Source organism: Haematobia irritans, chromosome 4 (assembly GCF_050003625.1).
Source record: "Haematobia irritans isolate KBUSLIRL chromosome 4, ASM5000362v1, whole genome shotgun sequence".
In the NCBI taxonomy this organism is placed as follows: Eukaryota; Metazoa; Arthropoda; class Insecta; order Diptera; family Muscidae; genus Haematobia; species Haematobia irritans.
Genome location: NC_134400.1, coordinates 31615675 through 31631877, shown reverse-complemented (window position 1 = coordinate 31631877; position 16203 = coordinate 31615675). Strand labels below are relative to the sequence as shown.

Below are 16203 nucleotides of genomic sequence, written 5' to 3'. Positions count from 1 at the left end.
GAATCGAATTACTTAAGTTGCGGTAACGCTTGCCGATGGTAAGGTATCTTAAAACCTCCTAACACCATCTTCTAAATTGTATGTAAGTCCAAACGTGGTATATATTAAATCAAAAAAGATCGATCCAATACGTATATAATTCAGTTTGACAAAGTAGACATAAAATTTTGACAAAATTTTCTACAGAAATAAAATTTTAACAAAATTTTCTATAGAAATAAAATTTTCACAAAATTTTCTATAGAAATAAAAATTTTGACAAAATTTGCTATAGAAAGAAAATTTTGACAAAAATTTCTACAGAAATAAAATTTTAACAAAATTTTCTATAGAAATAACATTTTCACAAAATTTTCTATAGAAATAAAATCTTGGTAGATTATTTTTGGCTCGAGTGGCAACCATGATTATGAACCGAATAAAATTTGAACAAAATTTTCTATAGAAATAAAATTTTGACAAAATTTTCTATAGAAATAAAATTTTGACAATGATGAAAATTTTATTATGGACCGAATAAAATTTTAACAAAATTTTCTAAAGAAATAAAATTTTGACAAATATTTCTATAGAAATAAAATTTTGGTAGATTATTTTTGGCTCTAGTGGCAACCATGATTATGAACCGATATGGACCAATTTTTGTGTGATTGGACCAATTTTGGTATGGTTGTTAGAGACCATATACTAACACCACGTTCCTAATTTGAACCGGATCGGATGAATTTTGCTCCTCCAAGAGGCTCCGGAGGTCAACTCTGGAGAACGTTTTATATGGGGGCTATATATAATTATTTACCGATATGGACCAATTCTGGCACGGTTGTTAAAGATCATATACTAACACCATGTTCAAAATTACAACCGGATTGGATGAAATTTGCTTCTCTTGGAGACTTCGCAAGCCAAATCTGGGGATCGGTTTATATGGGGGCTATACATAATTATGAACCGATGTGGACCAATTTTTGCATGGTTGTTAGAGACCATATACCAATATCATGTACCAAATTTCAGACGGATCGGATGAAATTTGCTTCTCTTTGAGGCTCCGCAACCCAAATCTGGAGATCGGTTTATATGGGGTCTATATATAATTATGGACCGATATGGACCAATTTTTGCATGGTTGTTAGAGACCATATACCAACATCATGTAAAAAATTTCAGCCAGATCGGATGAAATTTTCTTCTCTTTGAGGCTCCGCAAGCCAAATCTGGGGATCGGTTTATATGGGGGCTATATATAATTATTGACCGATGTGAACCAATTTTTGCACGGTTATTAGAGGCCATATGCCAACACCATGTACCAAATTTCAGCCGCATCCGGTGAAATTTGCTTCTCTTTTAGGCTCCGCAAGCCAAATCTGGGGATCGGTTTATATGGGGGCTATATATAATTATGGACCGATGTGAACCAATTTTTGCATGGTTGTTAGAGACCATTTACCAACATCATATGCCAAATTTCAGCCGGATCGGATGAAATATGCTTCTGTTAGAGGCTCCACAACCCAAATCTGAGGGTCCCTTTATATGGGGGCTATACGTAAAAGTGGACCGATATGGCCCATTTGCAATACCATCCGACCTACATCAATAACAACTACTTGTGCCAAGTTTCAAGTCGATAGATTGTTTCGTTCGGAAGCTAGCGTGATTTCAACAGACGGACGGACGGACGGACATGCTTAGATCGACTCAGAATTTCACAACGACCCAGAATATATATACTTTATGGGGTCTTAGAGCAATATTTCGATGTGTTACAAACGGAATGACAAAGTTAATATACCCCCATCCTATGATGGAGGGTATAAAAACGTTCGTGTAGCATAGGAAAATAAATAAAAAGAGAAAAACCAAACTCATAAACATCTACAAATCTTGAGGTCATCAACTTCCAATCCTCAAGATTGTGACCATCAACTGACAACCGACAAAGCAATAAACAAATATCAAGAGTTTGTATTTCTTTCTACTTTTCAAAAGACCAAAAGAAACCCCCCCCGCCTCACAAAAAGAAAAGTTCCAACCACATGCTAGAAAATGCAAAACCTCTTAAACCCTAAACAGGCCTGGGCCATAGCCTTCACTTCAAATTAATGATGACAAACGAAAAGGTTCTGGAAAACCTCAAAACAATAAAAAGGATTTTCAGCTTCATATACGGAAATTCCAAAACATTGTTTTTCAATATCGCAATTGTTTTCGTAAAGACCAAGGCTAGCTAAGGTTGCGATTGCTTACGAATTTTTTATATGATGCATTTATCAAAGAAATAAAGATAATAGGCTTGCCAAAGCAAAGAAAAAAAAAACTTAAGCATCACAAGAATAATGAAGTATAATAGCGAGGATTTTTTAGATAATCATTGCCAAAATTTAACAATAAAAATATACACAAAAAAACGAAGGAACTATTAAAAAACAAGCATATAAAGCAGTAAGTTCGGCCGCGCCGAATCTTAAATACCCACCACCATGAATCACATATTATAGTTTCCTGTGAAAATTTCAGCGGGATTTGGTGACAAGCAGATCAGTTCAACTAGTACACTTCCCGAAGATAAATTCAAAGATTTTACTTATGAAGACTAAATCAGACTCTGGATTTATAAGAACCCTATTTGTTTGAGTTTTAGAGGAATCATAAACATCATGTGCAAGTGTGCAAAAAAAATGAAATGAAAATGAAATAACGCCTTGATTTAAAATCTAATATCTCTAGATTTTTACCCCCATTATTTAAATGATTACCAGAAGTAAAATCTGGAAACTATAATTCAGTTTCAAGCAATTTTCATTATCAGTGCATATGGACCGATATTCACCATTTTCGGCACAACTCTTTATGTTCCTAAAATACTTCTAGATTTAAAATTTCATGCAAATTTGATAAAAATTATGGTTTCTCCAAGCCCAAGAAGTAAAATCGGGAGATCGGTGATAAACTAAAACATGGACCAATACACGCCATTTTCGGCTCTCATATCTAAAGTCCTAAAATACCTGTAGATTTCTCATTTCAGGCAAATTGGATAAAAACTACGGATTCTAGGAGCCTAAAAAATAAAATCATTTCTTGCACACCTATTTATATTCCTAAAAACCTCCAGATTTTCGATTTCAGCCAAAGTGGACAACAATTACGGTTTCTAGAAGCCCAAAAAGTAATATCGTGAGATCGGTCTATCTGATGGCTATATCAATGGGCCTATACTCACCATTTTCAGCATACGGTTTTTATCCAACTTGCCTCATATTGGAGATCGATCTATATGGGGGCTATATAAAAACTTAGTCCGATTCTCATAATTTTCAGCAAACCTCTTTAGGGTTTTAAAATACCTCTAGATTTCTAATTTCTGGCAAATTGGATAAAAACTACAGATTTTAGACGCCCAAGAAGTAAAAACTGGATATCGGTCTATACGGGCGCTATACCAAAACATGGACCGATACTCACCATTTTCGGTAACCTCTTTATTGTTCTAAAATACCTCTAGATTTCCAATTTTCGGCATATTGGATAAATACTACGGATTCTAGAAGCCCAAGAAGTAAAATCGGGAAATGGGTCTATATAGGGGCTATACCTAAACATCAACCGATAGCCACTATTTTTGGTACACCTCTTAATGGTGCTAAAATACCTCTAGATTTCCAATTTCAGGCGAATTGGATAGAAACTACCGATTCTAGAAGCCCTAGAACTATAATCGGGAGATCGGTCTATATGGGGGCTATACCAAAACATGGACCGATACTCACCATTTTTGGCACACCTCTTTGTGGTCATAAAATACCTCTAAATTTCCAATTTCAGGCAAATTGGATAGAAAATATGGTTTTTATAAGCCCAAGACCCCAAATCGGGAGATCGGTCTATATGGGGGATATACCAAAACCCGGACCGATACTCACCATTTTTAGCACATCTCGTTATGGTCCTAAAATACCTCTAGATTTCAAATTTCAACCAAATTGGATAATAACTACGGATTCTAGAAGCCCAAGAAGTAAAATCGGGAAATTGGTCTATATAGGGGCTATACCTAAACATCAACCGATAGCCACTATTTTTGGTACACCTCTTTATGGTGCTAAAATACCTCTAGATTTCCAATTTCAGGCGAATTGGATAGAAACTACCGATTCTAGAAGCCCTAGAAATATAATCGGGAAATCGGTCTATATGGGGGCTATACCAAAACATGGACCGATACTCACCAGTTTTGGCACACCTCTTTATGGTCATAAAATACCTCTAGATTTCCAATTTCAGGCAAATTGGATAGAAACATTGGTTTTTATAAGCCCAAGACCCCAAATCGGGAGGTCGGTTTATATGGGGACTATATCAAAACTTGGACCGATATAGCCCATCTTCGAAGTTGACCTGCCTGCAGACAAAAGACGAGTTTGTGCGAAATTTCAGCACGATTGCTTTATTATTGAAGACTGTAGCGTGATTACAACAGACAGACAGTCAGACAGACGGACAGACGGACTTGGCTATATCATCTTAGAATTTCTCCCTGATCAAGAATATATATACTTTATATAGTCGGAAATCGATATTTCGATGTGTTACAAACGGAATGACAAACTTATTATACCCCCGTCACCATTCTATAGTGGTGGGTATACAAATTTGGATATAATTTAATTAACAAACAAACAAAAAACCTAATAATAATAATAATAAATAACAAGTACATACGGCCGTAAGTTCGGCCAGGCCGAAGCTTATGTACTCTCCACCATGGATTCCGTAGAAACTTCTACTGAAGACTGTCATCCACAATCGAATTACTTGGGTTGCGGTAACACTTGCCGATGGCAAGGTATCTTTAAATCTTCCTAACACCGTAATATATACCACATAGTCCATACGTGGTATATATTCAACTAAATAAGACCGATTAAATATGTATATAATTAAGTTTAAAGTTTCTATAGAAATAAAATTTTGACAAAATAATAAATAGAAGTAAAATTTGGAAAAAAAATTCTATAGAAATAAAATTTGGAAAAAATTTTCTATAGAAATCAAATTTTGACAAAATTTTCTATAGAAATAAAATTTTAACAAAATGTTCTATAGAAATAAAATTTTGACAAAATTTTCTATAGAAATAACATTTTGACAAAATTTTCTATAGATATAACATTTTGACAATGTTTTCTATAAAAATCAAATTTTGCTATATTATTTTTGGCTCGAGTGCCAACCATGATTATGAACCGATATGGACCAATTTTTGTGTGATTGGGGATCGGCTATACATAACTATAGACCGATATACACCAATTTTGGCATGGTTATTAGCGGCCTTATACTAACACCACGTTGCAAATTTCAACCGGATCGGATCAATTTTGCTCCTCCAAGAGCCTCCGGAGATCAAATTTGGGGAACGGTTTATATGGGGGCTATATATAATTATTGACCGATATGGACCAATTCTTGCGTGTTTGTTACAGACCACATTCTAACACCATCCAAATTTCAACCGGATCGGATGAATTTAGGTCCTCCAAGAGGCTCCGGAGGACAAATCTGGGCATCAATTTATATGGGGGCTATATATAATTATGGACCGATATGGACCAATTCTTGCACCGTTGTTAAAGACCATATACCAGCACTATGTACCAAATTTCAGCCGGATCGGATAAAATTTGCTTCTCTTAGAGGTTCCGCAAGCCAAATCTTAATTAAGGACCTATATGGACCAATTTGTCCATGGTTGTTAGAGACCATATACTTACACCATGTGCCAAATTTCAGCCAGATCGGATGAAATTTGGTTTTCTTAGAGGCTCCGCAAGCCAAATCGGGTGATCGGTTTATATGGGGGCTATATGTAATTATGGACCGATGTGGACCAATTTTTGCACGGTTGTTAAAGACCATATACCAGCACTATGTACCAAATTTCAGCCGGAACGGATAAAATTTGCTTCTCGTAGAGGTTCCGCAAGCCAAATCTGGAGATCGATTTATATGGGGGCTATATATAATTATGGACCGATTTGGACCAATTTTTGCATGGTTGTGAGATACCATATGCAAACAAAATGTACCAAATTTCATTTGGATCGGATGAATTTTGCTCCTCCAAGAGGCCCCGCAAGCCAAATCTGAGCGTCGGTTTATATGGGGGCTATACGTAAAAGTGGACCGGTATTGAAAATGGGCCATTTCCGACCTACATCAATAACAATTACTTGTGCCAAGTTTCAAGTCGATAGCTTGTTTCGTTCGGAAGTTAGCGTGATTTCACACACGGACGGACGAACATGCTTAGATCGACTCAGAATTTCACCACGACCCTGAATATATATATATATATATATATATATATATATATATATATATATATATATATATATATATATATATATATATATATATATATATATATATATATATATATATATATATATATATATATATATATATATATATATATATATATATATATATATACTTTAAGAGCAATATTTCAATTTGTTACAAACGGAATTACAAATTTAATATACCCCCATCCTATGGTGGAGGGTATAAAAAATAATAATAATTTTATAAAACAAATAAAAGCAACAACATAAATTATAAATTTTGGCAAACCTACAAATAGTGGATAAAAAAGACAAAGACAAAACAAACAAGTAAGGAAAGTCTAAAGTCGGGCGGGGCCGACTATATTATACCCTGCACCACTTTGTAGATCTAAATTTTCGATACCATATCATATCCGTCAAATGTGTTGGGGGCTATATATAAAGTTTTGTCCCAAATACATACATTTAAATATCACTCGATTTGGACAGAATTTGATAGACTTCTACAAAATCTATAGACTCAAAATTTAAGTCGTCTAATCCACTAGGGTGGAACACAATGTTAGTAAAAAACCAGTAAGGAAAGTCTAAAGTCGGGCGGGGCCGACTATATTATACCCTGCACCACTTTGTAGATCTAAATTTGCGATACCATATCACATCCGTCAAATGTGTTGGGGGCTATATATAAAGGTTTGTCCCAAATACATACATTTAAATATCACTCGATTTGGACAGAATTTGATAGACTTCTACAAATCTATAGACTCAAAATTTAAGTCGGCTAGTGCACTAGGTTGGAACACAATGTTAGTAAAAAAATATGGGAAACATTTAAATCTGAAGCAATTTTAAGGAAACTTCGCAACAGTTTGTTTATGATTTATAGCTCGATATATATGTATTAGAAGTTTAGGAAAATTAGAGCCATTTTTACAACTTTTGGACTAAGCAGTGGCGATTTTACAAGGCAAATGTTGGTATTTTGACCATTTTTGTCGAAATCAGAAAAACATATATATGGGAGCTATATCTAAATCTGAACCGATTTCAACCAAATTTGGCACGCATAGCAACAATGCTAATTCTACTCTCTGTGCAAAATTTCAACTAAATCGGAGTTAAAAATTGGCCTCTGTGGTCATATGAGTGTAAATCGGGCGAAAGCTATATATAGTCCGAAACAGGACCCTATACCAAATTTTAGGACAATCGGACTAAAACTGCGAGCTGTACTTTGCAAACAAAAATACATCAACAGACAGACAGACAGACAGACAGACGGACAGACAGACGGACAGACACACGGACAGACAGACAGACGGACATCGCTAAATCGACTCAGAATTTAATTCTAAGCCGATCCGTATACTAAAAGATTGGTCTATGATTACTCCTTCTTGGCGTTACATACAAATGCACAAACTTATTATACCCTGTACCGCAGTAGTGGTGAAGGGTATAAATATGGGAAACATTTAAAATTTCAACTAAATCGGAGCAAAAGCTAGGCCTCTGTGGGCAAATGAGTGTAAATCGGGCGAAAGCTATATATGGGGGCTATATCTAAATCTGAACCGATTTGGCTGATATTTTGCAAGTTTTTCGAGACTCATAAAATATTCGGATGTACGGAATTTGAGGAAGATCGGTTGACATACACGCCAATTATGACCAGATCGGTGAAAAATATATATGGCAGCTATATCTAAATCTGAACCGATTTTTTCCAAAATCAATAGGGATTGTCTTTGAGCCGAAACAGGACCCTATACCAAATTTCAGGACAATCGGACTAAAACTGCGAGCTGTACTTTGCACACAAAAATACATCAACAGACAGACAGACGGACAGACAGACAGACAGACAGACAGACAGACAGACAGACAGACAGACAGACAGACGGACATCGCTAAAGCGACTCAGAATTTAATTCTAAGCCGATCCGTATACTAAAAGGTTGGTCTATGATTACTCCTTCTTGGCGTTACATACAAATGCACAAACTTATTATACCCTGTACCACAGTAGTGGTGAAGGGTATAAATATGGGAAACATTTAAATCTGAAGCAATTTTAAGGAAACTTCGCAAAAGTTTATTTATGATTTATTACTCGATATATATGTATTAGAAGTTTAGGAAAATTAGAGTCATTTTTACAACTTTTCGACTAAGCAGTGGCGATTTTACAAGGAATATGTTGGTCGAAAACAGAAAAACATATATATGGGAACTAAATCTAAATCTGAACCGATGTCAACCAAATTTGGCACGCATAGCTACAATGCTAATTCTACTCCCTGTGCAAAATTTCAACTAAATCGGAGTTAAAAATTGGCCTCTGTGGTCATATGAGTGTAAATCGGGCGAAAGCTATATATGGGAGCTATATCTAAATCTGAACCGATTTCAACCAAATTTGGAACGTATAGCTACAATGCTAATTATACTCCCTGTGCAAAATTTCAACTAAATCGGAGTTAAAAATTGGCCTCTGTGGTCATTTGAGTGTAAATCGGGCGAAAGCTATATATGGGAGCTATATCTAAATCTGAACCGATTTCAACCAAATTTGGCACGCATAGCTATAATGCTAATTCTACTCCCTGTGCAAAATTTCAACTAAATCGGAGCAAAAACTTGGCCTCTGTGGGCAAATGAGTGTAAATCGGTCGAAAGCTATATATGGGAGCTATATCTAAATCTGAACCGATTTGGCTGATATTTTGCAAGTTTTTCGAGACTCATAAAATATTCGGATGTACGGAATTTGAGGAAGATCGGTTGACATACACGCCAGACCAGATCGGTGAAAAATATATATGGCAGCTATATCTAAATCTGAACCGATTGTTTCCAAAATCAATAGGGATCGTCTTTGAGCCGAAACGGGACCCTATACCAAATTTTAGGACAATCGGACTAAAACTGCGAGCTGTACTTTGCACACAAAAATACATCAACAGACAGACAGGCGGACAGACAGACAGACAGACAGACAGACAGACGGACATCGCTAAATCAACTCAGAATTTAATTGTAAGATCGGTATACTAAACGATGGGTCTCAGACTTTTCCTTCTTGGCGTTACATACAAATGCACAAACTTATTATACCCTGTACCACAGTAGTGGTGAAGGGTATAAAAATAATTTACTAAATAAAATAAAATCAACAAACAAAATAATAAATAAATATAAAATTTTGGAGAGTCACAAATAGAGAAAAGGCCCAGGATAAAGACAAAGAGGAGACAAAACAAAAAATAAATTAATAAATAAACTAAAGGCAATGAAATGTAAGTGAAAAAATAATAATAAAAAAATTTTGCAATTACAGGTGATCATAAAAATGCAGAGCAACAAAAAAATAAAAGCTAAATAATTTACAAAACTTTGAAAAACCTACATATAGTGGATAAAGGCAAAGACAAGGCAAAACAATTAATTAATGAATAATACAAAAGCAAAAAAAGACATTAATTAAATAAGGACAAAAAAATAATAATAAGTAAAAATGAAAATTTTCGAGAATCAAAAATAGTGGATACATGCAGGATAAGGACAAAGACAAGACAAAATAAAAATTACAAAAAAAAAATACATTAATAAACAAAATAAAAGCAAACAAATAATTAGTAAATGAATTTAAAAAATTATCAAAAATATTGTAAAGGCCTGGAATAAAGACAAGGACAAGGTCAAGGAAAGAAAAAAAAATTTAAAAAATAGGTAAAATAATAATACAAAAATTAAAAAAATTTTGGAAAATCAAAAATTGTGGATAGGTTCAAGATAAATCCATAATAAAAAAACAAAATAAAGAACAAATGTGAAACTTTTGGAAAATCCAAAAAATAAAACGGATAAGCGCGAAATGAATCCCCAAGACAAAAGTTTTATGGTAAATAAAATTTCTATAATAAAAAAAAATATAAATATGTAAATTTTACAATCAACCGAAGCAAGAAAAAAATCTAGAAAAAAATTCCAAAAAAAAATAACTACAATTAAAAATATTTTTAAACCCAAAAAATATCATTAGATATCGAAAAAATATTTATTAATAATAAATATTTGTGCTTAACCTAAAGCTAAAATACTTGCTAGTATAAAAATAATTTTCATTTTTAAATTATATTTCCAAAGAAAAAATGCCAAAAAAAAACAATCCATATTAATTTAAGAAGCCTTGAAATAAATGACACAAAAATTCAATTTTAGTGAAAGTGTATAGTGACCAAAGAATTATTATTAAAAAAATAATAATAAAAAAAAATTATAATTATTTAAAATAATAAATTCCTAAACCATATTTGCTATTATATTAGCAGTGTGTGTCAATTGAAATATTTGTGGAAACTTAAGAAAATCAACATGAAATAGAAATAAGAAAACAAAATATAAAATTGAAAACATATATGACAAATGCATTTAAATCAAAAAACAATTCAAATTTTATTGTTTCACAACTACATCGACTAACGCCAACACTGGAAATTCAAGCAGCGGAAAATTAAGGTCATCATAAGTAAGGTAAGTGAATTTGTGAATTTGAATATTATAAATATAAGAAATGGGTACATTTAGGAACAATTTTTAAAATAAGCAATAAAATAATAAATTTACAGTTTTTTTTTTGTTAAAGATTTTCCCCTTTCCAATGAAATTTTCATTATTCCACGAATGATGCAAAAATTTTATGATGTAAATGTGGCATAAAACTCAATGACTGTACAAATAAATAAATGCAATCCAAAAGCAAAAAGTCAATGCTAAATACCACAGAGTCACTTTCGTGATGGCTTTCTCGCCCATTTGAAAGCTACTAGTGCCAAAAATAGAAAATTCAAATAAATCTAAACCGATTCTAAAATTTGATAAAATTTTCCGACGCTTTTGCTTTTGAACAATAAAATAAAAAACAAAATAAAAATATATTTTGTTACATTACATATCAGTCACATTGTACTCGTCCTGTAGTCATCACCTTTTTTAGTTTCTCTACTGTCTTCATCCCTTTTTCCTGAAATTGCTCAATATTGCTAGTATGTTTATCCGTTTACTTTTCAATTTCATGGGATATGACAAACTAAAGCCCTTTAATCCTAGTTATGAAATTGTGCCTGATTGTAGGTCACATTCAGGGATCTCTCTCAATCATTTCCTTTGGCAGTGAAGTGGAAAATGTACCCATATCTAGTGGCCTTGTATTTGCTTTCATTTCACAAAAGAAAAAAACAAATTTTTGGCCTTTTCTCTTAAGATTAGCCTCACATAATCTCAAAGTAAAGGCTGATTTGGAATAAAGACAAAAAACGAAAAAAATGAAAACATCACCACTTCAAATGCCAAAAGGAGAACGAGGACAACGAACTTGTCTCAGGCAATTTAAACAGCCTAAGTATAAAAATAAATAAAATTCCCAAAAAGTACAGAAATGATGACTATCACGATTGTGTTACTCAAAGCTTCAAACGGCAATAGTATGGCACTATTAACAAAATGAATAATGAAAATGAACAGTGGAGCAAGCAAAAAAACTATCAAACAAAAAATCTTTTTTTCTTTTTTTGCAAAATTTTATTTCTATAGAAAATTTTGTCAAAATTTTATTTCTATAGAAAATTTTGTTAAAATTTTATTTCTATAGAAAATTTTGTCAAAATTTATTTCTATCAAATATTTAGTCGAAATTTATTTCTATAGAAAATTTTGTCAAAATTTTATTTCTATAGAAAATTTTGTCAAAATTTTATTTCTATAGAAAATTTTGTCAAAATTTATTTCTATCAAAAATTTAGTCGAACTTTATTTCTATAGAAAATTTTGTCAAAATTTTATTTCTATAGAAAATTTTGTCAAAACTTTATTTCTATAGAAAATTTTGTCAAAATTTTATTTCTACCCGTGTAAAAATTGGTGGATCTAATTAGATATGATTAGATCTCATAATTGGCCTCTTTAGATCTAAGTAGATTTACCCAGATATGATGAGACAGAATAAGATATAATTATATATAATTCCATATGTGACGAGATCTAACATAAGATCCAACTATATGTAAGGATTGATATGATTATATCTAAGACATTAGATCTAGGCCAATATTGAGATCTGATCAGATATAATTCCATAGTAATTAGATATGATTAGATCTTACCATTTTTCGGATCTGCTTATATCTAATCGTATCAAATTAGATCTCTCAATTTTTACTCGGGTATAGAAAATTTTGTCCAAACTTTATTACCATAGAAAATTTTATCAACATTTAATTTCTATAGAAAATTTTGTCAAAATTTTATTTCTATAGAAAACTTTGTCCACATTTTCTTACTATAGAAAATTTTGAAAATCGTGTCAAAATGTTATTTCTGTAGAAAATATTACTTCTATAGATTTTTTTTTAAATTTTATTTATATAGAAAATTTTGTCACGCCTTTATTTCTATGGAAATTTTGTCAAATTTAATTTCTATAGAAAATTTTATTACTAAAGAAAATTTGGTCAAAATTTTATTTTTATAGAAAATTTTGCCAAAATTTTATTTCTATAGAAAACTTTGTCAAAATTTTATTACTATAGAAAATTTTGTCAATATTTTATTTCTATAGAAAATTTAGTCAAAATTTTATTTCTATAGAAAATTTTAGTTCTATATAAAATTTTGCCAAAATTTAGTTCTATAGAAATATGTGTCAAAATGTTATATCTGTAGAAAATATTACTTCTATAGATTATTTTTAAATTTTATTTATATAGAAAATTTTGTCAAAATTTTATTTTTATTTTATCAACACTTTATTTCTATAGAAAATTTATCAAAATTGAATTTCTATAGAAAATTTTGCCAAAATGTAATTTCTACAGAAAATTTTGCCAAAATTGTATTTCCCTAGAAAATTTTATTTCTATAGAAAATTTTTTAAAAATTTAATTTCTATAGAAAATCTGTCAAATTTAATTCCTATAGAGAATTTTATTAACATTTTATTACTAGAGAAAATTTGGTCAAAATTTTATTTCTATAGAAAATTTTGTCAAAATTTTATTTCTCTGGGAAATTGTGTAAAAATGTTATTACTATGAAAAAATTTGTCAAAATTTTATTACCATAGAAAATTTTGTCAAAATTTTATTTCTATAGAAAATTTTGTCAAAATTTTATTTCCATAGAAAATGTTGTCAAAATTTGATTTCTACACTTAATTTTTGTCAAAATTTTAGTTCTATACAAAATTGTGTCAAAATTTTAGTTCTATAGAAAATTTTGCCAAAATTTTAGTTCTATAGAAAATTGTGTCTAAATTTTATTTCTGTAGAAAGTATTGTCAAAATATTCTAACGATTTTTTTTTTAAATTTTATATATATAGAAAATTTTGTCACGCCTTTATTTCTATAGAAAATTTTGTCAAAATTTTATTTCCATAGAAAATTGTATTTCCCTAGAAAATTTTATTTCTATAGAAAATTTTTAAAAAATTTAATTTCTATAGAAATTCTGTCAAATTTAATTCCTATAGAGAATTTTATTAACATTTTATTACTAGAGAAAATTTGGTCAAAATTTTATTTCTATAGAAAATTTTGTCAAAATTTTATTTCTCTGGGAAATTGTGTAAAAATGTTATTACTATGGAAAAATTTGTCAAAATTTTATTACCATAGAAAATTTTGTCAAAATTTTATTTCTATAGAAAATTTTGTCAAAATTTTATTTCCACAGAAAATGTTGTCAAAATTTGATTTCTACACTTAATTTTTGTCAAAATTTTAGTTCTATACAAAATTGTGTCAAAATTTTAGTTCTATAGAAAATTTTGCCAAAATTTTAGTTCTATAGAAAATTGTGTCAAAATTTTATTTCTGTAGAAAGTATTGTCAAAATATTCTAACGATTTTTTTTTTTTAATTTTATATATATAGAAAATTTTGTCACGCCTTTATTTCTATAGAAAATTTTGTCACGCCTTTATTTCTATAGAAAATTTTGTCAAAATTTTATTTCCATAGAAAATTTTGTCAAAATTTTATTTCCATAGAAAATTTAATCAACATTTTATTTCTATAGAAAATTTTTTCAAAATTTTATTTCCATAGAAAATTTTTTCAAAATTTTATTTCCATAGAAAATTTTTTCAAAATTTTATTACTATAGAAAATTTTGTCAAAATTTTATTTCTATAGAAAATTTTGTCAAAAATTTTTTCTATAGAAAATTTCGTCAAAATTTATTTCTATAAAAGATTTAGTCAAAATTTATTTCTATAGAAAATTTTGTCAAATCTTTAATTTCTATAGAAAATTTTGTCAAATCTTTAATTTCTACAGAAAATTTTTTCAAAATTTTATTTCTATAGGAAATTTTGTCAAAATTTTATTTCCATAGAAAATGTTGTCAAAATTTGATTTCTACACTAAATTTTGTCACAATTTTAGTTCTATACAAAGTTTTGTCAAAATTTTAGTTCTATAGAAAATTTTGCCAAAATTTTAGTTCTATAGAAAATTGTGTCAAAATTTTATTTCTGTAGAAAATATTGTCAAAATATTCTAAAGATTTTTTTTAATTTTATATATATAGAAAATTTTGTCACGCCTTTATTTCTATAGAAAATTTTGTCAAAATTTTATTTCCATAGAAAATTTTGTCAAAATTTTATTTCCATAGAAAATTTTGTCAAAATTTTATTTCCATAGAAAATTTTGTCAAAATTTTATTTCCATAGAAAATTTTGTCAAAATTTTATATCCATAGAAAATTTAATCAACATTTTATTTCTATAGAAAATTTTTTCAAAATTTTATTTCCATAGAAAATTTTTTCAAAATTTTATTACTATAGAAAATTGTGTCAAAATTTTATTTCTATAGAAAATTTTGGCAAAATTTTTTTCTATAGAAAATTTCGTCAAAATTTATTTCTATAAAAAATTTAGTCAAAATTTATTTCTACAGAAAATTTTGTCAAATCTTTAATTTCTATAGAAAATGTTGTCAAATCTTTAATTTCTACAGAAATTTTTTTTCAAAATTTTATTTCTATAGAAGATTTTGTCAAAATTTTTTTTTCCATAGAAAATGTTGTCAAAATTTGATTTCTACACTAAATTTTGTTAAAATTTTAGTTCTATGCAAAGTTTTGTCATAATTTTAGTTCTATAGAAAATTTTGCCAAAATTTTAGTTCTATAGAAAATTTTGTCAAAATTTTATTTCTGTAGAAAATATTGTCAAAATATTCTAAAGATTTTTCTTTTAAATTTTATATATATAGAAGATTTTGTCACGCCTTTATTTCTATAGAAAATTTTGTCAAAATTTTATTTCCATAGAAAATTTTGTCAAAATTTTATTTCCATAGAAAATTATGTCAAAATTTTATTTCCATAGAAAATTGTGTCAAAATTTTATATCCATAGAAAATTTAATCAACATTTTATTTCTATAGAAAATTTTTTCAAAATTTTATTTCCATAGAAAATTTTTTCAAAATTTTATTACTATAGAAAATTTTGTCAAAATTTTATTTCTATAGAAAATATTGTCAAAAATTTTTTCTATAGAAAATTTTGTCAAAATTTATTTCTATAAAAAATTTAGTCAAAATTTATTTCTATAGAAAATTTTGTCAAATCTTTAATTTCTATAGAAAAGTTTGTCAAATCTTTAATTTCTACAGAAAATTTTGTCAAAATTTTATTTCCATAGAAAATTTTGTCAAAATTTAATTTCCATAGAAAATTTAATCAACATTTTATTTCCATAGAAAATTTTTTCAAAATTTTATTACTATAGAAAATTATGTCAAAATTTTATTTCTATAGAAAATTTTGTC

At 29.4% G+C, this 16203-nt stretch overlaps 1 protein-coding gene across 1 annotated transcript in view; it reads left to right on the top strand.

Moving 5' to 3' along the window:
- Positions 1 to 10679: 10679 nt before the first annotated feature.
- The window catches only part of LOC142235345 (uncharacterized), a 617569-nt gene continuing 612045 nt past the window's right edge, over positions 10680 to 16203 (top strand). The window contains 1 exon segment of the mRNA XM_075306601.1: positions 10680 to 10895. The gene's annotated coding sequence lies outside the window, so the exon portion shown is untranslated.